The following is a 24,975-nucleotide window of genomic DNA, read 5'->3' on the forward strand; positions in this document are numbered from 1 at the left end:
GCTCTCCACGGTACATCTGTCGAAGTTTGAGAATTTTTTTTTGAACACCACCACCGAAATGCTCTCCCTTCCAAATAGAACACTATCCTTCATCATGGCTGGGGTTCAATCGTAGAAAATCCCATGCATTAGCACTGTAGGAGCAGCTCCATCAGAAGGATTGTGGCACTTCCAGAAGGCAGCTCACCACATTTGCAATGACAATTAAGACCAGGGTATAATTAAAGCCAGGAATCTCAAAGTTCAGAAATTTTGAGAAAGGAATCAAAATCGCTATTATGTGTGGAGTTAAACCAATATACATATAATTGAGGATTTTAAAATTAAGGAAGATGTGTGAATTGGAAAGAAATGTGGATGAATTGGCATTCCCTTGCATTGTCTACATTGTCCTTTAAGGTGGCAGAGTCACAGGCTTTCCTAAATACCATTAGACAAGACTTTTTGGAAAGTATGCCTATTATTTCCTTCACTGTTAATCAGGCTGTTCAGTCCCTAAATACCCTTGGTAAGTAATGTGCTAGGGCATTAAGCATGAACCACCCAGATGTGGGTGTTACTTACTTCTGCAATGGGCAAGGACTGGCAGTTCACCTGCCTTGAAGCTTTGTTGAATTAGTGCAACTCATATATATATATATAAAAAACCATTTTATTTTATAAATGAAATTCTGTTTCTGAAGATGGAATTTCACCAAGTCCTGTTCACTGTTCTTGTACCATAAGCATGGCACCACTGAAGCCTATATGTTAGCCTAAATTGGAAAATTAATTGACTTCAGCTACATGGCCATTCCTGGTTATATATTGGAGAAATCTTTATACTGGCTTGGGAATAATTCCTGCCTCTACTATATGTGTATGTTAAATTCTGCTGCTAAAATGGTGGGTGTTAGGAGATTACTAAGAGGGTGTCATTTGATTTGTTATGGTAAGGGTCCAACAGATATATAAAACAAAAAGAAGTACATTTCCCAGCATTCTGTGTAGAGGAAGGAAATAGCTTGGACTCAAAACTTTCTTAAACCCAGTGCCAGCCTTTCAACTCTTCCATGAAATGTCAACAACGGCATAATCAAAATGTTATTACAGGTTTACAAATTGCTTTGATTGCATCAATATTTCTAGCTGAAATTGTCCTCTTCCTCTTCCTTTTGAGCAATTTAATTTAATTTCCATGTAGACAGATGTCCCTGCTTTCTGACTGGACTTTTGCCTGAGTTGTAATTCACTCACAATCTCGGAATTTGACCCTAAAATTATATTTTCACATTGAAAACTGTTGGAGTTTAAGTCATGTGGGGACATTAACCTAAAACTGAACTCTATGTGTAATTGAACGTAGGTTAAAATATCAGGAACTTGTGTCAAGCATCTCAAATGTCTTTGAATTTTGAAATGGGCTTAATATTTTTTCAGTAGAAGAGATAAATACATTTTAATACACATACAGAAATTTCTTTTCTCAATCACTGAATATTACAAATTCACAGCCACCTGTCAACAACAATAGTGTCCGCATGGTTGCTTCAATGACACTAATGCCTAATCTTTGCTCATATTTGACAACCTACTGTGCAATAATGTTTGAGTCGTTGCACTGAATACAATTAGAATGCTTATTAGAAGCGCCCTATGGAGATGAAATTTTAAAGCAGCTTATTAATATTCTCAGATCGTTCAGCACATTTGTCATAGAGTTCAAGTTCTACTATCTAAGAATAGCCTGTAGGAGCATTAGAAGTGGGATCCAGAAACAAAAATCAAATTACTGTAAATAGTCAGGAGGATGGGCAATGTTAGGAAAAAGAAGTGGAGTTAATATTTCAGGTCAGAAACTCTTGATCAGAAATAGAAAAAAATAGAACATTAGCGTTAAGTTGCAAAGAAATGGCAAGGGATGGGACAAGACTGACACCTTAATTTTCCATCCCAGTCCTGCTGTGAGTTCCACAAATTCTGGTAACTCACTTTCTCTGTCTGCATCAGGACTTGCCATTTCTGCTGTTGGTCATCAACCAATGACATTGGCTCAGTTGTATCTCTATTAGCACAGCCTGACCTGTCTATATTTGCAACAATTTACTCCCCCTTGTTTGGATTCTCACACTCTAACTGTACCCATCAGCTGGATGACCTCTGTATTTTACTCACTTACCAAACACGGCCTCTCACAATCGGAAATGTTCCTGTTATAATTTATGTTTTCTTGTGATTGCTGCTTATATAATGCTATATGACTGTGATGTTGCTGCAGGTAAGTTTTTTATTGCACCAGTGCATACGTGTACTTGTGCATATGATAATAAACTTCACTTTTGACTTATTCTGTATTGTATATCCATCCCCACCTTCAGTAATATTTAAACCTAGCTTGCCCTAACTTTCCCTAGTTCTGACGAGTTTTTTTTTACCTGAAACATGAACTGTTTCTCTTGCCACAGGTGCTGTCTGACTTGCTGAGTCTTTTTATTATTTAAAGTAGGCGCACATGTCAGCAAGCCAGTAGCTTAAATCTGCTCTTCCACTTGCAGTTGCTTTTCTGTCTTAATTCCATTTTCCACCTGATTCTCATATCCTCGACTTCCGTAGTTTGCAAAAACCCAGCAATCTCAGTCTTGATTATAGTCAATGACTGTGTACCCACAGCCCCTTAATTAGAGTATTGCAAAGATTTCACCGATTTCCACCCATTATTTAGTTGGAGCCTCAATGTAGTGTTTGTTCTGACACAAGATTGTTGTAAACATCTGTATGAGGAAATGTTAAAGAGTGGTATATAATTTCCCCAAGTGAAGGATGTGCACTATTGGAACCACTAACCTGAAATTTTCCGAAAATATTTCCAGTAATTGGACTTGGATCAGCATGGGCCAATGTTGGAAAACAGCCAATTCTTCTGGCAGAGGCATTTTGTATGGAGGGCTGAAACTTGATATTGCAACAACTTTAAATTCTGTGATACCTTGGAGACTGGCAAATCTACGGCAGATGCAGTCTCAATGGCTCTCCACGCAGTCTTGAATCACCTGGACAATGCAAATACCCATGTCAGAACTCTGTTTATTGGCTATAGCTCAGCATTTAACACCATCATTCCTGATCAATAAGCTACAGAACCTGGGCCTCTGTACACCCCTCTGCAACTGAATCCTCGACTTCCTAACCGGAAGACCACAATCTGCACAGTTTGGAAATAACATCTCCACCTTGCTGGCAATTAACAATGGTGCTCCACAGGGATGTGTGCTTAGTCCACTGCTCTGATCTTGCTACATGGGCTGCATTTTGACTGACTGCATCACTATTTGGTTGGTGTGTGTGTGTGTGTGTGTGTGTGTGTGTGTGCGTGTGGGGGGGTGGTGGAGAACTACTGCACAGGACTGAAAGAAGCTACAGAAAGTTGTAAAATTAGTCAGCTTCATATTGGGTACCAGCCTCTGTAGTATCCAAGACATCTTCAAAGAGTGGTGCCTCAGAAAGGCAAGGTTCATCATCAAGGACCCCCATCACCTAGGACACGCCCTCTTCTCACTGTTACCATCAGGAAGGAGGTACAGAAGCCTGAAGACACACACTCAGCGATTCAGGAACAGCTTCTTTCCCTCTGCCATCCGATTTCTAAATGGACATTTAACCTATGAACACTACCTCACTATTTTTTTTATTTTTGTTATTTTGCACTACTTGTTTTAACTCAACTATTTAATAGACACACACACACACACACACATATATATACACACACACTTAATGTAACAGTTTTTTTTCTACATTTATCTATCATGCATATCATTGTATTGCTGCCATAAAGCTAACAAATTTCACAACATATGCCAGTGATATTAAATCTGATTCTGGTATCAGTAGATAGACTGTCTAGAGATAGAAACAAAGAGATCAAGAAAGGAGAGCGAGGTGTCAGAAATGAACCAAGTAAATTTGAGGGCAGGTTGGAAGTTGGAGGCAAAGTTGATGAAGTTGACAAGCTCAGCATGGGTGCAGGAAGCAGCGTCAATGCAGTCGTTGATGTAGCATAGAAAGAGTTGGGGGGGGCGGCGTGATACCAGTGTAGGCTGGGAACATAGACTGTTCCATGTAGCCAACGACAAGGCAGGCATAGCTGGGATCCATGCGAGTAGCCATGACTACATTTTTCATTTGAAGGAAGTGGGAGGAACTGAAGGAGAAATTATTGAGGAGGGGGGACCATTTCCGCCAGACAGAAGAGAGTGGTGGTGGAGGGGAACTGGATGTGTCTGTTGTCCAGAAAGAAGCGGAGAGCTTTAAGGCTTTACCATTGGGGGCTGGAGTTGTATTGGGACTGGACATCTATAGTGAAAATGAGACAATTGGGGCCAGGGAACTTGAAGTCATTGAAAAGATCCAGAGCGTGTGAAGTGTCACGGATGTAGGTAGGAATGATTGAACCAGGGGGGATAAAACTGAGTTGAGGTATGCAGATATAAGTTTGGTGGGACAGGAACAAGCAGAAGCAATGGATCTACAAACGTACTTGGACAGGCAGGTTTGTGGATCTTCGGTAGGAGGTAGAATCGGGAGGTGCAAGGTGCAGGAACGATGAAGTTGGTGGCAGTGGATGGGAGATCCCCAGAGTTAATAATAAGGTTGGCGATGGTGTGGGAGACGATGGCCTGGTGTTCCTTAGTGGGGTCCTGTTCGAGGGGTAAGAGGAGGTGTTTGAGAGTTGTCGCCAGCCTCAGCAAGGTAGAAGTCAGTCTGCCAGAGTACTACAGCACCCCCCCACTTATTTGCGAGTTTGATAGTGAGGTTAGGATTAGTGTGGAGAGAGCTGAGAACAGTACGTTCAGAAGGAGGGAGGTTAGAATTGGAGACTGGAGTGTTAAGGTCAAGACAGTTGCTGTCTCGTCAGTAGTTGGCAATAAAAAGATCCAGAGCAGACAGAAGACCAGAATGGGGTGTCCAGGAAGAGGAGGAGGGCTGAAGATGGAAGGAGGGGTTGTTGGTACGGGCTGGAGAGTCCTTGCCAAAGAAGTAGGTACGAAAATGGAGGAAATGGAAGAAGAGTTTCGGCCTGAAATGTCGACTGTACTCTTTTCCATAGGTGCTGCCTGGCCTGCTGAGTTCCTCCAGCACTTTGTGTGTGTTACAGCGGAAGAAGAGCCCAGTGTCATGGTGAGCATGGAACTCGCTGAGGTGTGGGAACAGAGGGACAAAAGGTGAGTTCCTTACTAAGGGCAGAACATTCTGCCTCAGAGAGGGGAAGGTCGGAGGGAATTGTGAAGAGCGACACAGATGAGAGCTGCGATAAGAGGGAGGAAGAGGGTTGGTAGTGTCTGAGGAGAGGGGAGGGTTAGGGTGTTCAGGGAAGGTAGGGTGGGAAGAAGATGGAGATCCCGAGGACCCAAGAGCTGATGGTGGGCCCTGAGAGAGACCGGATTGCAGAGTGGGGGTGGGTGAAGGGGAGACTGGGTTTCCAGCGCAGGGCATGATAATCTGTCCGGGAGCCCTGTCGGTCAAGGTCCATACAGGAGTCGAAGTTGGAGGTTGCGCTATAAGCTCTTTGAAGGTGCCCAGTGTCATTGGAACCCACATTGATGGCAGTGGTATCTGCTCGGTGTCGTTGACACCGGTGTTGGCAATGTTAGTGAAACTGGTATGGAGGTGTTCAGAGTTGTCTTGCGTTGGGGATGGATTCGGAGAAATTCATAATCTAGGGGCATCTAATGGTATCAAGGACGGCAGCAGAGATTGTGGTCTGCTGTTGTCCGCGGCCGCCAGCATTAGAGACAGCGGCTTCCGCAGTCTGCAGATGGGCAATCTTCCGATGCTTGCTGGACAAGAGAAAGGCGAAGAACCAGCGATTGAAAGCATTGATCCAGGGGAAGGATAGAGGGTCCGAATCAAGAAGCATGAAAACGGAACTGAAATCCATGTGGTACATGATGCCAGTGAGGGCAAGTTCCCAGGAAGGATACATGGCTATGGTAGCGGGTCTGGGTTAGCACATGGTCGAAGAGTCGGAGGGTCACAGAGATAACAGAGGGGAGCAGTGATAGAGGGTTTCACTGAACTCTCGTTGAAGGGAAGATTTAAACTTCTTCAAGGTAGGCATTCCTCAGAGAGATTTTGCAGTTTTATAGCAGAATCACAAACTCAAGAAAATCTGCAGGTCAAGCAGCATCTATGGAAAAGAGTAAGCAGTCGATGTTTTGGGCTGAGACCCTGCTTCAGGACTGGAAAGGAAAGAATATTGAAAGGCCTTGACAGAGTGGATGTGTAGAAGATGTTTCTATAGTGGGTGAGTCTAGGACTAGAGGGTACAGCCTCAGCATAGAGGACATCCCATTCAGAACAGAGATGAGGAGGAATTTCTTTAGCCAGAGGTGGTGAATCTGTGGAATTCATTGCTGCTGACAGCTGTGGAGGCCGTTATTGGGGATATTTAAAGTGGAAGTTGATAGGTTCTTGATTCGCAAGGGTGTCAAATATTACAGAGAGATGGAAGGAGAACGGAATGGGAGGGGGGAATAAATCAGCAATGATTGAATGGTGGAGCAGACTCAATGGGCTGAATGGCCTAATTCTGCCCCTATGTCTTACGGTCTTATGTACTTTTCAGTTCTGATGTCTGGTCATTCAAGTCACCTTCCCAGTGGAACAACTGAAGGACTGAAAATAACCAGGTCCAATTTCTGACTGTAGGCAGCCATAGGTCATGCTAAAAATTTGTGTTCATCCCAAGACACCACAAGATTTGCTGAGATAGGTGGAATTGGAGATTAAGTAGACAAATGTCATATCCGAAAGGAACTGGGCCTTGAAGGAATTAATTCCCTTGATCCCGTAAACTGTTAAATGTTACTGCAGTAGGTCTGTTCACCAACATTCTCAAGTCGTGAATCTGTCCTATTTTCAGAACGGTTAAACTCTCAGACCTAGATCAAATGTTTTATCAGGCTTGCATTTTGCTTCAGCTGTTCATCTGAAGACTGTCTGAGAATGATGCTTCAAACAGTGGGACAGCCAGCTGGAATTTCTGCACAACACTACACAGCACGAGAAGAAAATCCAATGTCAGGGAAATAATATATCCAGTTCTATAACCCTTTGACACCCTAAGCCCTCCAATTATGGCCAGATCACTCCCAGATTTAATTAACCATCTAGAACAGCCTTGGTTTCAGTCATTGGAAACCCCAAATTCTGAAATTCCATCTCGAAATCTTATGCACTCACACTACCCTCGTTAATGGTCCTTGAAACTTGCATCTTTGGCCAATTTTTTCATCAGCTCCAATATCCCTAATCTACTTCTGATTTAAGATGACACTACCAAAGGCGTGCACAGCTTACTAGTAGTTTGAAAGGCAAGAATTTCGACTAAAAACATTACTAATAACACTTTTTCTGAGGTAAATTGTGGTCAACTATCATCACAAACAATGAAAAGGTGAGTGAAGGTGAAGCAAATTTGAGAGATGAGCTGCGCTGGTGCATTGCAAAATCGACGCAGATGGAGTGAGTGATTCAGAGGAGAAAATCAATGCAGATGGAGTGAGTGATTTGGAGGGAAGTCAAGGCAGAGGAGTTCTGATGCCTGTCCAGCTAACCCAGGTGCGAGGTTTGATCACTCTAAGCGCTGAGCTGATTTGGAGAGGTCGAGAATGGCTCTGGGCTGGGCGGCGAAACCTGGACCCAGAGTGAATCATTGGGCGGCGTGGTCTAGGCTTGGTGCCTTTTGCTGCGTGGGGCTTGGGTCCTAAATCGAGGTATGATCTGCTGTTTGGATAATTTAAGCGCCAGTCCAGATAGACGAGAAAGACAGGCTGTCGAGTATTGAAGCTGTGAAAATGCTCTAAGCTCTGAATATGATGAACTGAGACCAAGGCTTTGGGCCTACTCTGGGCTGCTCTGGAGATTTGGATCTAAGGACTCAATTTGGTTTGCAATGGTGTTGCTTGCTTCTATTGTTTGCGTGATTTGTGTATTGTTTCTCTTTCCCTGCCATTAGGTGTTGGTCTTTTTTTAATATTAGGTTATTTCGGGTTTCTTGCTTTGCAACTGACTGTAAGCAGATAAATCTTAAGGTTGTATAATTTATCCATTCTTTGATAATAAATTTACTTTGAATCTTGAATCTTCGTAATTTTTGTTTATATCACAGCACATCTTGGAGTTATTTTTTGTTTCATCAAAAACTCTATCAAAATCCCAGATGTTGTTGGTTTGGTGGTTCAAACAATCCAGTCCTAATCAAATTTAATTAGCTAAAATGAAAAAAAAATCCATACATACACAAAGCTGTAACTTTGCAATTCTGGGTGTGGTTGGGGGTGGATTTCATCTTGATTGTCACTAACTTTAAAATGAGGTAAACACCACGCAATGTTTGAAATTAATGTTATCCCGATGCTCATCTCCAGTAATGGCAAGATAAAATACTCAGCCTCTAAGATTAATTTCTGATGAGCTTAACTATGAAGAATCCTCTGAAGAGTTTACTGAATGTGGTGTCACGGATAGATGTGATGGCAAAAACCTTTTTCATCACGTTGACCTCCATTAGTGTGGATACCAAGTATAGAAGTTGGGATGTTGCAGTTGTGCAAGATGTTGGTGATACCACATTTGCTATATTGTCTTCAATTTTGGTTTCCTACTACAGGAAAGATGCCATTAAGCTGGAAAGGATGGAGAAGAGATTTATGAGGATGTTGCCATAGTCCTGGGACTGTGTCACACAGAGAAGTTGAACAGATCTGGTGTTTTTCACTGGTGCATAGGAAAATGAAGGTGATCTTATGGGAATCGGTAGATTGAATGTGCACCTTCTCCGTAGTGCTGGAGAATCAAGAACTAGAGGACGCAGTCTTAAAGTGAATTGGAAGAGGAAACTTTTACAGTCAAAGAGTGGGCAGTCTATGGAGTGAGCTGCCAAGGGAAATAATTAGAACACAGAACAGTACAGCACAAGAACAGGCCCTTTGGCCCACAACATTGTGCTGAACCAAATAAATTAATAATCAAATAGCCAACTAACCTAATTCTTTATGCCTACACAACGTCCATATCTTTCCACTTTCCTCACATTCATGTGCTTATCTAAATGTCTCTTAAAAGTCCCTCATGTATCTGCCTCTACCACCACCCCAGGCAGAGCATTCCGGGAATCACCACTTGCTGTGTAAAAAATCTTGTCCCTCTCATCTCCTTTGAAATTACACCCCCCCCCCACCACCACCATGATGTTGGAAATGGAAGCAACGTTTTCAGTGCTTTCGTGGCTATCTCACGATACTTAGCCTTGACTTTGATCCAGAATGCCGGCAGAGATGTTATGTCAAACATACTTTTCAGCCCACCGTCATTTGCAAGCTCGAGGAGTTGATCTCCTTCCCGCACTGACATGGATGACGTGTGCGTAATAACCTCGCGTGTGTTCAAGCTCAACAGTGGGCGTGACAGGGAATGAGAAAAGATGCAGCTGACTCATATCGCCGAATCATGTCGTTTCCTCGCGGCCCGGTAGCACATGCCTGGTACCGGTCCGCGGCCCAGTGGTTGGGGACCGCTGTTCTACACATATCAGGAGTCAGGATAACTATGGAGAGGTTGGGACCACTTGAGGATAAAGGGAGGAGGATTTGCTTGGATGCAGAGGATGGGGGTGAGGCCCTTAATGGGTACTTTATATCAGTATTTACCAAGGAGAAGGATGTGGATGATTAGGATATCAGTGCAGAGAGTATTAATACACCAGGGCATTTCAAAATTATGCTGGATGTGGTGTTGGGTCTCTTAAAGAGCATTAGGATGAATTAGTCACCAGGGCCAGATGGGATGTACCCCAGATTATTGAGAGAGGCAAGTGAAGAGATTGCTGGGTCCTTAACCAATATCTTTGCGTTCTACCTCACCAATGATGAGGTATTGGAGGACTGGCAAGTAGCTAATGTTGTTCTATTATTCAGGGAGGGAACTGGGGATGATCCTGAAAACTATAGACTGGTGAGTCTCACCTCAGTGGAAGGAAAGTTTCTTAGGGATATATTTATTAGTATTTGGAAAACTATGGTCTAACTAGGGAGATCCAGCATGGCTTTGTGCAGGGCAACTCGTGCCTTACTAACTTGATTGAGTTTTTTAACAAGGTGATGAGGGTGATTGAAGAAGGGAAAGCTGTGGATGTTGTCTATATGGATTTTAGTAAGGCATTTGACAAGATCCGTCATGGGAGGCTCATCCAGAAGATTAAGATACATGGGATCCATGGTGATTTGGCCGTTTGGATTCAGAACTGACTGGCCCATAGAAGACAGAGGGTAGTGATGGAAGGGACTTATTCTAACTGAAGGTCTGCGATTAGTGGTGTTCTGCAAGGATCAGTACTAGGACATCTGTTTGTCGTGTATATAAATGACCTGGATGAAAATGTAGCTGGGTGGATGGAAGTTTGCAGATGATATGAAGATCAGTGGTGTTGTGGATCGTGTAGATGACTAGCAAAGAATATAGTGGGATATAGATCAGTTGCAGATATGGGTGGAGAAATGGCAGATTGATTTAACTTGGCCAAGTGTAAAGTGTTGCACCTTGCTAGGTCAAATGTAAATAGACAGTACACTGTGAAGGGCAAGATCCTTTATCAGTATTGATACGCAGAAGGATCTTCGGGCCCAAGTTCATAGCTTCCTCAAAGTGTCTACACAGGTTGCTAGGAAAGTTAAGCAAGTATATAGCATGCTTGCCTTTATTAGTTGAAACATTGAGTTCAAAAGTCAGGAAGATATGTTGCAGCTTTATAAAGCTGTAGTTAGAGCACATCTGGATTATTGCATACAGTTCTGATCACCCCACTATAGGAAGGATGTTGAGGCTTTGGAGAGGCTGCAAAAGAGGTTTACCAGGATGCTGCCTAGAATAGAGAGAATGTGCTATAACAAGAGGTTAGATAAACTTGGGTTGTTTTCTCTGGAGTGGCAGAGGCTGAGGTGAGATCTGAAAGAGGTTTATAAGATTATGAGAGGCATAGATAGAGTAGATAGACAGTATCATTTTCCCAGAGTTGAATTGTCTTATGCCAGAGGGCATGCATTTATGGTGGTGGTGGGGGGGGGGCGTGTAATTTCAAAGGAGATGCGAGGGACAAGATTTTTTACACAGCAAGTGGTGATTCCCGGAATGCTCTGCCTGGGATGGTGGTAGAGGCAGATACATGAGGGACTTTTAAGAGACATTTAGATAAGCACATGAGTGTGAGGAAAGTGGAAAGATATGGACATTGTGTAGGCATAAAGAATTAGGTTAGTTGGCTATTTGATTATTAATTTATTTGGTTCAGCACAATGTTGTGGGCCAAAGGGCCTGTTCTTGTGCTGTACTGTTCTGTGTTCTAATTATTTCCCTTGGCAGCTCACTCCATAGACTGCCCACTCTTTGACTGTAAAAGTTTCCTCTTCCAATTCACCTTAAGACTGCGTCCTCTAGTTCTTGATTCCACATAGTACAATATAGTAAGTATATCATTGCAGGAAAAGAAATGCCATTGGTTGGTTTAAAAACGCTTTCTCATTTGCATGCAGCCTCTCGGATGGCCGCATCTGTACCAGGCGCGTCGAGCTGCAGCTTCTTGGGGACCGCGTTAGGGAACTGGAGATGCAGATCGATGACCTTCATCTGGTCAGGGAGAGTGAGGAGGTGATAGAGAGGAGCTATAGGCAAGTAGTCACACCCAGGCCTCGGGAGACAGATAAGTGGGTAACAGTCAGGAGAGGGAAGGGTAAGAGTCAGATACTAGGGAGTACCCCAGTGGCTGTCCCCCTTAACAATAAGTATTCCTGGTTGAGTACTGTTGCGGTGGGGGGAGGAATGACCTACCTGGGGGAAGCAACAGTGGTCGTGCCTCTGGCACAGAGTCTGGCCCTGTGGCTCAGAAGGGTAGGGAAAGGAAGAGGATGGCTGCAGTGATAGGGACCTCTATAGTTAGGGAGTCAGACAGGCGATTCTGTGGATGCAGGAAAGAAACACGATCGTAGTTTGCTTTCCAGGTGTCAGGGTCCAGGATGTTTCTGATCGCGTCCACGATATCCTGAAGTGAGAAGGTGAACAGATAGAGGTCGTGGTACATATTGTTACCAATGACATAGGTAGGAAAAGGGAGGAGGTCCTGAAAACAGACTACCGGGAGTTAGGAAGGAAACTGAGAAGCAGGACCTCAAAGGTAGTAATCTCGAGATTGCTGCCTTTGCCACGCGACAGTGAGTGTAGGAATAGGGCTTTTTAAGAGACCCTTGGATAGGTACATGGAGCTTAGACAAACAGAGGGCTATGGGTAACCCTAGGTAATTTTTAAAGTAAGTTGCTATGCAAACAATACAAAAGTTTAGACCAAAAGTTCAAAAACTTACCTTTGCAGCAGGAAAATTTGAATTCAGTTAACTAATTAAGCTGCAATTTAAAACAACAATTCATCAACAGTGTTGATCATGAAACAACCACGCCTATAAAATGGATGCTGAAAAACTGTTTGTCGACATTATATCACACTGGCAATCATTTGCAGAATAATTAGCAACAACTTAGGAATTAGCCTGAGCATTTCCAGGTGTGTTCATGATCGTGCATCCATGTATTCCTGTGATCAGATACCTAATTAATGATTGCATACAGTGCACGGCCCCTATTTATTTGTCTACTGCCAGAAATTGGTTGTTAAATATGCAAGTAAGAGATTTTAAGTCTCAGATCACAATGAACAAATACCACAGCCGATCAGGAGTGTCACAACAACAGCCTTGGTAAGCAAAACCAAGGAGCTGATTGTGGGTTTCGGGAAGGGAAGCCAGGAGAACATATGCCAGTCCTTATTGAAGGGTCAGTGGCAGGAAGGGTGAACAGCTTCAAGTTCCTGGAAGTGAAATCTCAGAGGATCTATCCTGGACCCAACACATTGATGCAATCATGAAGAAGGTCCACCAGCAGCTACTTCATTAGGAGTTTGAAGAGATTTGGTATGTCGACCAAGACTCGAGCAAATTTCTGCAGGTACAGTATACTGTGGACAGTATTTCAACTGATTGTATCACTGGCTGGATAGAGGCTCCAATGCGCAGGATGGAAAGAGGCTGCAGAGTGTTGGAGACCCAGCCAGCTCCATCACAGGCACAACCCTCTGCACCATCAAGGTCATCTTTAAGAGGTGGTCCCTCAAGAAGGTAAGGACCTAATTAAGGACCTTCACCGCCCTCCACATGTCATCACTGCCATCAAGGAGGAGATACAGGAGACTGAAAACTCATACTCAACATCTTAGGAACAGCTTCTTCCTTTCCACTGTCAGGTTTCCAAACCCATGAAAATATGTCGTTTTGCACTATTTATTTAATTATTGTAACACAGTAATTTTGATGTTTTACTCGATACTGCTGCCATAAAGCAACAAATTTCATGACATATGTCAGTGACAATAAACTTGATTTTGATTCTGAATCATGACTTAAAGGGTCTCAACAGTTCCATTAACTTACTGCACTCTGCACCAGTCCATTACGGTTTATACTCATCAGTTTATTTCTGACAGTGATACACTACTTATAGCAGCCTTTCCATAGAAACCATAGAAACCACAGCACAGAAACAGGCCTTTTGGCCCTTCTTGGCTGTGCCGAACCATTTACTGCCTAGTCCCACTGACCTGCACACGGACCATATCCGTCCATACACCTCCCATCCATGTATCTGTCCAATTTATTCTTAAATGTTAAAAAAGAACCCGCATTTACCACCTCATCTGGCAGCTCATTTCATGCTCCCACCACTCTCTGTGTGAAGAAGCCCCCACTAATGTTCCCTTTAAACTTTTCCCCCCTCACCCTAAACCCAAGTCCTCTGGTTTTTTTCTCCCCTTGCCTCAGTGGAAAAAGCCTGCTTGCATTCACTCTACCTATACCCATCATAATTTTATATACCTCTATCAAATCTCCCCTCATTCTTCTACGCTCCAGGGAATAAAGTCCTAACCTATTCAACCTTTCTCTGTAACTGAGTTTCTCAAGTCCTGGCAACATCATTGTAAACCTTCTCTGCACTCTTTCAACCTTATTTATATCCTTCCTGTAATTTGGTGACCAAAACTGAACACAATACTCCAGATTTGGCCTCACCAATGCCTTATACAACCTCATCATAACATTCCAGCTCTTATACTCAATACTTTGATTAATAAAGGCCAATGTACCAAAAGCTCTCTTTACGACCCTATCTACCTGTGACACCACTCTTAGGGAATTTTGTATCTGTATTCCCAGATCCCTCTGTTCTACTGCACTCCTCAGTGCCTTACCATTAACCCTGTATGTTCTACCTTGGGTTGTCCTTCCAATTTGCAATACCTCACACTTGTCTGTATTAAACTCCATCTGCCATTTTACAGCCCATTTTTCCAGCTGGTCCAAGTCCCTCTGCAGGCTCTGAAAACCTTCCTCACTGTCTACTACACCTCCAATCTTTGTATCATCAGCAAATTTGCTGATCCAATTTACCACATTATCATCCAGATCATTGATATAGATGACAAATAACAATGGACCCAGCACTGATCCCTGTGGCACACCACTAGTCACAGGCCTCCACTCAGAGAAGGAATTCTCTACTACCACTCTTTGGCTTCTTCCATTGAGCCAATGTCTAATCCAATTTACCACCTCTCCACGTATACCTAGCGACTGAATTTTCCTAACTAACCTCCCATGCGGGACCTTGTCAAAGGCCTTACTGAAATCCATGTAGACAATATCCACTGCCTTCCCTTCATCCACTTTCCTGGTAACCTCCTCGAAAAACTCCAATAGATTGGTCAAACGTGACCTACCACGCACAAAGCCATGTTGACTCTCCCTAATAAGTCCCTGTCTATCCAAATACTTGTAGATACTGTCTCTTAGTACTCCCTCCAATAACTTACCTACTACCAACGTTAAACTTACCAGCCTATAATTTCCCGGATTACTTTTCTATCCTTTTTAAACAACGGAACAACATGAGCCACTCTCCAATCCTCCGGCACCTCACCCGTAGACAGCGACATTTTAAATATTTCTGCCAGGGCCCCCGCAATTTCAACACTAGTCTCCTTCAAGGTCCAAGGGAACACCCTGTCAGGTCCCGGGGATTTATCCACTTTAATTTTCCTCAAGACAGCAAGCACCTCCTCCTTTTCAATCTGTACAGTTTCCATGATCTCACTACTTGATTCCCTTAATTCCATAGACTTCATGCCAGTTTCCTTAGTAAACACAGACGCAAAAAACCTATTTAAGATCTCCCCCACTTCCTTTGGTTCCGCACATAGCCGACCACTCTGATCTTCAAGAGGACCAATTTTATCCCTTACAATCCTTTTGCTCTTAATATACCTGTAAAAGCTCTTTGGATTATCCTTCACTTTGACTGCCAAGGCAACCTCATGTCTTCTTTTAGTCCTCCTGATTTCTTTCTTAAGCATTTTCTTGCACTTCTTATACTCCTCAAGCACCTGATTTACTCCCTGTTTCCTTTACATTTCATACAACTCCCTCTTCTTCTTTATCAGAGTTGCAATATCCCTTGAGAACCAAGTTTCTTTATTCCTATTCACTTTGCCTTTAATCCTGACAGGAACATACAAACTCTGCACTCTCAAAATTTCTCTTTTGAAGGCTTCCCACCTACCAATCACATCTTTGCCAGAGAACAACCTGTCCCAATCCACGCTTTTTAGATCCTTTCTCATTTCTTCAAATTTGGCCTTCTTCCAGTTCAGAACCTCAACCCTAGGACCAGATCTATCCTTGTCCATGATCAAGTTGAAACTAATGGTGTTATGATCACTGGAACCAAAGTGCTCCCCTACACAGACTTCCGTCACTTGTCCTAACTCATTTCCTAACAGGAGATCCAATATTGCATCCCCTCTAGTTGGTCCCTCTATATATTGATTTAGAAAACTTTCCTGAACACATTTTACAAATGCTAAACCATCTAGACCCCTAACAGTATGGGAGTCCCAATCAATATATGGAAAATTAAAATCCCCTACCACCACAACTTTATGTTTCCTGCAGTTGCCTGCTATCTCTCTGCAGATTTGCACTTCCAATTCTTGTTGACTATTGGGTGGTCTGTAATACAATCCCACTAATGTGGCCATACCTTTCCTGTTTCTCAGCTCCACCCATAAGGACTCAGTAGACAAGCCCTCTAATCTGTCCTGCCTGAGCACTGCTGTAATATTTTCCCTAACAAGCAACGCTACTCCCCCACTTTTCATTCCTCTGCCTCGATCACAACTGAAACATCAGAACCCTGGAATATTAAGCTGCCAGTCCTGCCCCTCCTGTAGCCAAGTTTCACTAATTGCTATAACGTCATAATTCCACGTGTCAATCCACGGCTTCAACTCATCCGCCTTCTCCGCAATACTCCTAGCATTGAAATATATACACCTCAGAAGATTTTTACCACCACTCACAACCTTTCTATTAGCGGATTTGCTTGAACTTTTAACATCATTTATCTTCACCCCAACCACACTGTCAGCTCTGGCACTCTGGTTCCCATCTCCCTGCAAATCTAGTTTAAAGCCTCCCCAATAGCACTAACAAACCTCCCTGAAAGGATATTGGTCCCCCTGTAGTTCAAGTGTAACCCGTCTCTCTTGTACAGGTCCCACCTGCCCCAGAAGAGGTCCCAATTATCCTGAAATCTGAAAACCTGTCCCCTTCACCAGTTCCTCAGCCACTTGTTCATCCTCCAGAGCATCCTATTCCTACCCTCACTGGCACGTAGCACAGGTAGCAATCCTGAGATTACCACCCTCGAGGTCCTGCTTTTCAACTTCCTACCAAGCTCTCTATACTCACTCTCCAGGACCTCTTCACTCTTCCTTGCTATGTCATTGGTACCGATGTGCACCACGACATCTGGCTGGTCACCCTCCCACTTCAGAATGTCATGCAAGCGATCAGAGACATCCTTGACCCTGGCACCCGGGAGGCAACAAACCATCCTGGATTCTCTGTCACGACCACAGAACCTCCTATCTGCACCACTAACTATCGAGTCCCCTATCACTACCGCTCTCCTCTTTTTCCACCCTCCCTTCTGCACTACGGAGCCAGACTCAGTGCCAGAGATCCGGCTACTGCAGCTTGTCCCAGGCAAGTCATCCCCCCCAACAGTATCCAATGCGGTATACTTGTTGTTAAGGGGAATGGCCACAGGGGAACCCTGCTCTGCCTGTCCTTTCCTCTTCCCTTGCCTGACAGTGACCCAATTTCCTGTCCTCTGCTCCTTTGGCATAACTACCTCCCTGTAGCTACTATCTATAATCTCCTCATTCTCCCGAATGATCCGCAGGTCATCCAGCTCCTGCTCCAGTTCCCTAACGTGGTTTGTTAGGAGCTGCAGCTGGATGCACTTCTTGCAGGTGTTGTTGTCAGGGACATTGGAGGGCTCCCTGACTTCCCACATCCTGCAAGAGGAGCATTCCAACATCCTGCCTGGCATTCATTCTGCATTAAACAATCATGAAATTAACTGCACATCTGTGCTAATGGGATGGCCACTACCTTGCAATAGTTGCCTTTGGCACTGGCCTCAATCTATGTAGATTATCAGAGAGTGGCAAAGAGGTGACCGGACATACTAGAGACTCTACCAACAAGCAATCTGCTAGAGGAACTCAGTAGGTTGAGCAGCATCTGTGGGAGGAAAGGAATTTTCAATGCTTCAGGGTGAAACTCTGTATCAGGACCCTTGTCAACAATTTATTCCCCCCACCCTCCACAGATGTTGCTTGACCCACTGAATTCCTCCAGCAGATTGTTAATTGTTTTAGATTCTAGCATCTGCAGTCTCCTGTGTTTCACTCTGTTGGTCAATGACTGATTAGTAAGTCCAGCCCTGCTGACCTAGAATTTCCAGTGGTAATGTTTGTGTAATCCTAGGCATTTACTCTAATTGCTCAATAAAATTCATAGAAAGTTGAGACTTGCAACCAAATGCATTTTAAATGTAGTTATCCCAGAGCTACTGTCAGTGATTCAACATGCTTCCACAGGCTGTGTTGGCTTGTAGCTCACCTGACAGGCTCAAGATAAATCAGATGAACTAATTTTGGTCTGCGCAATGATAGAATCCACATTCTGGACTGCAGGAATATGTGCTAAGGGTTACCTTGAAGCTTGTGAAGTCAATGCAAAGGCTTTGTGGGGAAAGACAAAGGGAGAGTCTAAGGTCCTGCCCCTACTATATACTGGGACACTATAACAGCCCCACAATCACTGAAAGTGAGTACTTTACAAAGTTGTCATTGGTAGGTGGCATTGCTACTCTGTATGTAGAATGTCCTCTCCGAAGATCATCATCTTGTCACCGTGGAGAGGCTCGTGTATTCCTAAGATCCTGAGAGTGATGCCGCCTGGAGTTCAGCCATCTGGTGCTTAGTCCCCGGTAGAGTCACCCATGTTGGTAAGGTCAAGGGGGAGGTTCCAAATAAAGAGTGATACAACCAAGGTCTCAGTGGTGGAGCTGGTGGAAGACGATGAGACTTTGCAACAGCAGTGAAGGGGAGGAAGGCTGCAGCAGTGAAGGGTCTCCAGTTGTCTTGAGTTCATGCTACTGGACGTCGACCCTGTTCTGCCAAAGACAGTATGGTGGCTGCCCATGCATCAGATTCCCACGTTAAAAAAGTCATGCTCAGGTATTCTCCATTAAGGGAATCCATCCTAACACCCCAGATGACAACCTCATAAGAGAACATCATACTCAATTCAGGTGATCTTACTACATAAAAAGTCTTAACTTAACCACTCTGCAAATGTATAGATCAGACAACACTATGACTATAGAGACTAGATGACACTATTAATGTGCTTCTTGTTTATAATTTTTATCAACAAAGTTTATTTCTGAAAGAAGTATCAGGAGAACTGATGAAGATTTTGAGTTTAGTCCAACCGTCAAAGAACCTGCAAATGTTACACTTTGTTGCTTGAGGCATAAGTTAGTTTTTAATTCCATAATAAGCCTTAATTAATGCTTAGCAAACTCTACGCCAGACAGTGCCAACTCAGTGAAGGACATATTCCCATACAAACTTGACTTAGCTACACAAGGTGCGATTGATAGAGATTGTTCAGAGATGAATGATGGAGGTGCAGTGCACTGAGCAGTGTGTGTAGCTAAGTGGTACAGATGAAGGGATGTGTGATATACCGTAGAAATGAATTTTCTAACCTTGAGCATATGCATGAAATCATTAAACATGGAATCATTCTATATCTTCATGGTTTGACTTCTGGCATTGGCAGTCATATCTAACTTCACTCCCTGCCTTTTGCCATACATCTCAAGAGCCTCCAAACTCTTAAAAGAACAGATAATTTTGCCCTTTTCCGTCTCCTCTATCAAAGCCTTTTAACAGTATCAGAAGAGTGAGAAATAACTCTCCAATGTTGTACCATAAATTTTGTCACAAGTAGCAAGAACTCCCATAGGATTTTCACCACACAATACTACCCCAACATGTCTCCTTTTGACATGCACGCTGACTTTAATTTGTGTCAGCTTTGCTTGAACTGATGCGAAGGGAATAAGGCACATAAAGACATTGTTTGCATCCATTGCAAGCAACAACTGGATGTCTATTCCGGATCAAGTGGTCTTTTCTCTCCAGGGCTATCAAATATAGACCTGGTATTAATTAAATAGATCAGTCATTGGTTTCCATTTTCCAAGTGATCACAAAGCAATACGTAAGCGTTTTTAAGAAATATCCATGTGAAAGTGGTAGTTCTCTGAATCACATCTTTGTATTTTTGCAACTTGGATTTGGTAAGCGAATCTCAACTTGATAAGCAGGATTAAATTGAAAACATTTCCAGTAGATTTATAAGGAAAGGCAGCTACAGATTCTGCTAAACTACCAAGATGGCTGGTGACAGAACAATACTGCAGAACAATCACCTGAGTTACAGTTTTGTGTACCTGCTGTATTTGTGTTTTGACTTTTCTCACACATTCTTCAGTCATGCCAAGAATGCATGTTGTGAGAAACTTTTGCAAATGTGCTGTGCCAAGAGGACTGAATAAAGAGGCTATTGTTGTGAGGTTAATGTGCTTAATTGGAATGGTTACAGTACTTATACATCTTTCCTTAAAGTGCAATCAATCCAGCAATGTGGTCTGGCCAGACCACGGCATGTCTCAATTTCTTTTGTCCAACCAAACCTGAAATATGAGTATGGTGTTCAATAAGTGTGTTTGCTTCCAATTGAACCAGACCGCCAATTGGAAGCAAAGCATATTTCAAGACAGAATGTTGCTGATTTCATGTACACTCAGTGGCTATTTTATTAGGTACACCTGTACACCTCCTCTTCAATGCAAATATCTAATCAGCCAATCATATGACAGCAACTCGATGCATAAAGATACAGTCAAGGCCTTCAGTAATTTCAGCACTACTGGTAGAAATGGGTGAAGTACCTTTCCACCTCTGCAGGTTACAGTCAGCAATGGTTTATTGGGTTAACGTAAGATGACATAAAGGTGGCCATCCAATATTGGCAATATTAGTAGAGTGTTGGGAGCACTGTGTTCGCCAGGTCTTCAGTTTTGGGTGGATGGGAAAAAATGGGCACAAAATCTTGGGTTGTTTAACGTGGAATATAGCCCCAGTATACCCATTTTTGTTGCTCCTCCATTTTTTTTTCTCTTTGCCTGTGGTTGATTTAGCCTTCAGGAAAAGATCAAGATAAAGATTGACAGTTCAGCAATATATGCAAAGCAGGTATTGTGGCTTCTTACCTATCTACACAAATGGTTCAAAAAATCCAGTGAAAGGTTGTTCAGGTGTTTCTGTTCAGTTCCGAAGTTTCAGGAGACTATTAGGAAAAGATGATCAGACTTCGTACCAGTATTCACATCTGAGATGGTTGGTATCGTTTTAGCCTTGGAATGGGTCAGAAAAGTACGCTTTGATTATGTACTTCTGTACTCTGATTCATTCTCAGTTTTGACATCCTATTAAACCAGGTATTTCAAATCATAGGCCAGACATTCTTTTTGAGATTGGACAACATCTATTGTGGGTGCATGGTCTAAGCTTGTGTATCGAGTTCTTATGGGTTCCTGCTCATGTTGGGGTTGAAAGAAATGAGGTGGCAGATATTCTTGCCAAGCAATCACATGAAATTATGAACGTAAATGTAGTGGTGCCTTTGCATAAAGGGGAGGTGAAAGTCGTAATTAAAAAGTCTATTTGATCACTGTGGCAACTTTAAAGAAAAGAAAGGACGGCATTTATATAAAATTCAGAGAATGGAGGAAACTCAACTGGGACATGGGTATAAAAGAGAAGAAATAATATACTTACACATTTGCATATTAGACATACTAAGTTGAATAATTCCTTGTTCAGAATTAATATGCATGGATACTGGCATCTGTAGGGAGTGTACTTGTCAAGAAATGGTTCAGCATATGCTGATTGAATGCAGTTCCAATAAGGTGCAAAGGAAGCATCTAAATTGCTAAATTGAGATCTTTGGAGCAGACACAGTTTAATATGGAAAGTTTGTTAGGATACCACTGCCTTCATAATGTATATAAGTATGTATTTGACTTTTTGAAAAGCATTAGACTTTTGATATTATTTGAGGTTTTTTTGAGAGGATAATTTAGTGGGTGTACCTCCTGTCTCTTTGCTCCACACTCCACGTTCAGTAGGTGGTGGTAGTAATACGTTCTGCTAACCACCATTAAACATTACAAGAAGCGGTTCAGTTGTTGTTCAGACCAAGCAACAGAATGGGGAAGAAATGTGATCGAAGTGGATAAGGCCTTGGAATGATTGTTGACACCAGACCGGGTGGTTTAAGTATCAAAGAAACTGCTGATCTGGGACTTTCACACAGAACATTCTTGAGAGTTTACAGAAAATGGTGTGACAAACAAAAAAAAATCCAGAGAGCGGCATTTCTGTGGATTAAGCGAACAGCTAGAGACTTTATCCCAGGCCAAGAAAGGCTATTACAAGGCAGCATAATTTTAAGGAGTTTGGAGAAAGTATTGGGGGGGAAGTCATAGGTAAGTTGTTTATACCAGTGGTCCCTAACCACCGGGCCGTGAGGAAACGATACGAGTCAGCTGCACCTTTCCTCATTCCCTGTCACGCACTGTTGAACTTGAACATAGGGTTGCCAACTGTCCCGTATTTGCCGGGACATCCCGTATATTGGGCTAAATTGTCCCATACGGGACCGCCCTTGTCCCGTATTTCCCACGCTAAGGTGGAGCGTTCCTGTGAAACCTTTCATGCTGAAATGGCATAAAGCGAAGAAACAATTACCATTAATTTATATGGGAAAAATTTTTGAGCGTTCCCAGACCCAAAAAATAACCTAACAAATCATACCAAATAGCACATAAAACTGAAAATAAATAACACTAACATATAGTAAAAGCAGGAATGATATGATAAGTACACAGCCTATATAAAGTAGAAATAATGTATGTACAGTATAGTCGGGAAGATGAAGGGAAAACGGAATTTGAGGGGGAAAAGATCGGCGCATATGCGCATGCACACATCACATAACGCACACAGGTGCCTGCGCAAGCCTTCATGGTCATGGTAGTCTTTTCCCGGGGTAAAGTGGCCCAGGATTTGACTGCTACTTTTGTCCCTTATTTGGGAGTGAGAAAGTTGGCAACCCTATCTGTAAAAGACATGTTGAGGTGAGTTTAACCCAACTTGAACACAGCGCCCCCCCCCCACCCCCTGGTCGGCCGGTCCGAAAGAATATTGTCAATATTAAACCGGTCCATGGTGCAAAAAAGGTTGGGGACCCCTGGTTTATACATAAATTGGTTGGTGTGCAGAATGCGCTGCCAGGGCCTGTGGTAGAGGCAGATACATTGGAGGAATTTAAGTGACTCTTATAGGTATATGGACTAGAGTAAAAAAAGTCAGTACAATATTGTGGGCCTTCAGGCCTATACTGTGCTATCATGTTTTAGGTTGGGCTGAAGGATCAGGTTTCATGCAGTATTACTTTGGTTGGCATTCATCTGTCTCGAGAGACAATGGGTGAAGATGATCATCATCACAAGCCTGGGAAGAGGGTATAGAGATGCTGAGATGCCCAGTTGTCAAGATCCCCCTCTCGGCCTCACCAGTGTAGTCCAAAGGAAAGCAATACATTTTGCCCCAGCTTGACTGCAGGAATTGCCAGAAGGATGTTCAATGACATCCTGCTGCCTTAGGGCCCCCACTCTGGATTTGCTGTCTGGGTTTACCCCCATAGCCTTCATCTCTCCCGAGGCTGTCCACAAGGCAGCTATTTACCCATGGCTGGGGATCTGGTTCATGAGCACCAGGGCATGTCCATACACCAGTGGGCCTGCATGCTATGTGTGCTAGGGTCTGACCTCCTTCCCGTCCTCTGTAGTTCAGCCCAAGTCCAAAAGGAGTTCAGTTTCTGTGTTTCACCAGCGAGGAGGCACGACATGAGGATTGCTGTTGGAGAGGCTATGCACCGGCAGGGAGAGACTTACACATACAGCTCTCCTTTTTGCAAGACTGCAAGCCAACAGTGGAAGCTGAAAGTAAGAGTGACAAGCACAACCTACTACACAACCACACTCGTGAAACACATCAATCAAAAAGTCACACTGTGCTGGTGTGTAGTTAAAACAGGACAGTCAGCATTGTGAGGACGTGATTTGTTGAGGCAACTACAACTTGATTGGAGGTCCATCCACCACTTGCATGCCAGATCCCCGGCAATAATGCCAACAAAGCATCACAACTACCATTGACACCTCTATGACCCTCTCTAATAGTTTTCCCATATTGATTTTATTGAAACCAATTATGATTTTGAGTGCCTTGGTTAAATCCCCTCAACCTTTTCTCAAAGGATAACCAACTCAGCTTCATTTTTCCCATGTAATTGGTGTTGTGTCCTATTCTGGTGAAGTTCCTCTCTGCCCATAGTAAACCCTTAGCATTTCCCCTAATGTCCAGTAAATAATTCACAGGATTGCTTGCATTACTCCAGACCAATCCCTACCAAAATTATTTATAATGATTCAATGCAACGTCTATGCTCTGAATATAAAACCCACGATAACAAATACTTTTTAGCTGTCTTTTCAACTTGTCCTACCACATTCAAAGATATGCCCTTAGCTTCTTTACTAAGGAACCCTCCTTAAAATTGTGCGACTGAGCTTAAATTATTACTGCTCATACTTTTAAGTGCTTCATTTTACATCTCTGTATCAAATTATATGATCATTAATGTAGAGATGTAAAATTTTTCACCTCTCTGTCTGCTACCTTCTGCAGCCTGTTTATATCCTCCTCATGACTTGCTGCATTTTCAAGTTTTGTGCCAACTGAAAAATTCTAATTATATCATCCTTAAGGAAACCTAAGTCATTCATTTATACTGTATAAATATTGCTGAACAGTTGTATTGAAACTATTGGACACCACCATTATAATTCTATCCACGCCATGAAACGATTGTTCAGCACTGCATTCTGATTTCTTTGTCTTAGCTTGTTTTGTAACTACTGACAATCTACTGTTAACTCCACAGAATTCTTTGCCAACAGCTGTCCCCTGTGATTCTTAAATCATGTGGTTCTTGTGGTTCTTGTTTTGAATCCATAAGAACATCACTGACCACACCTTTATCATCCTCTTTGTTACTTCTTCTGTGGAATTAATTCAGTTGACATTTAAGAGGGATTTTTTTTATTTGTCATATGTACATCGAAACATTGAAACATGCAGTGAAATATGTTGCTTGTATCAAATCAGAAGTTTGAATAGCTAACATCAATGCTAACTCTAACTACTTCTAGTCAGACCTCTGACAAGTACTTGCTTATGGAGAGTACATCACAGTATTATATCCTGGTGAAAAAGGCACTCAG

The sequence above is a fragment of the Mobula hypostoma genome, chromosome X1 (assembly GCF_963921235.1).
Source record: "Mobula hypostoma chromosome X1, sMobHyp1.1, whole genome shotgun sequence".
Taxonomy (NCBI): domain Eukaryota; kingdom Metazoa; phylum Chordata; class Chondrichthyes; order Myliobatiformes; family Myliobatidae; genus Mobula; species Mobula hypostoma.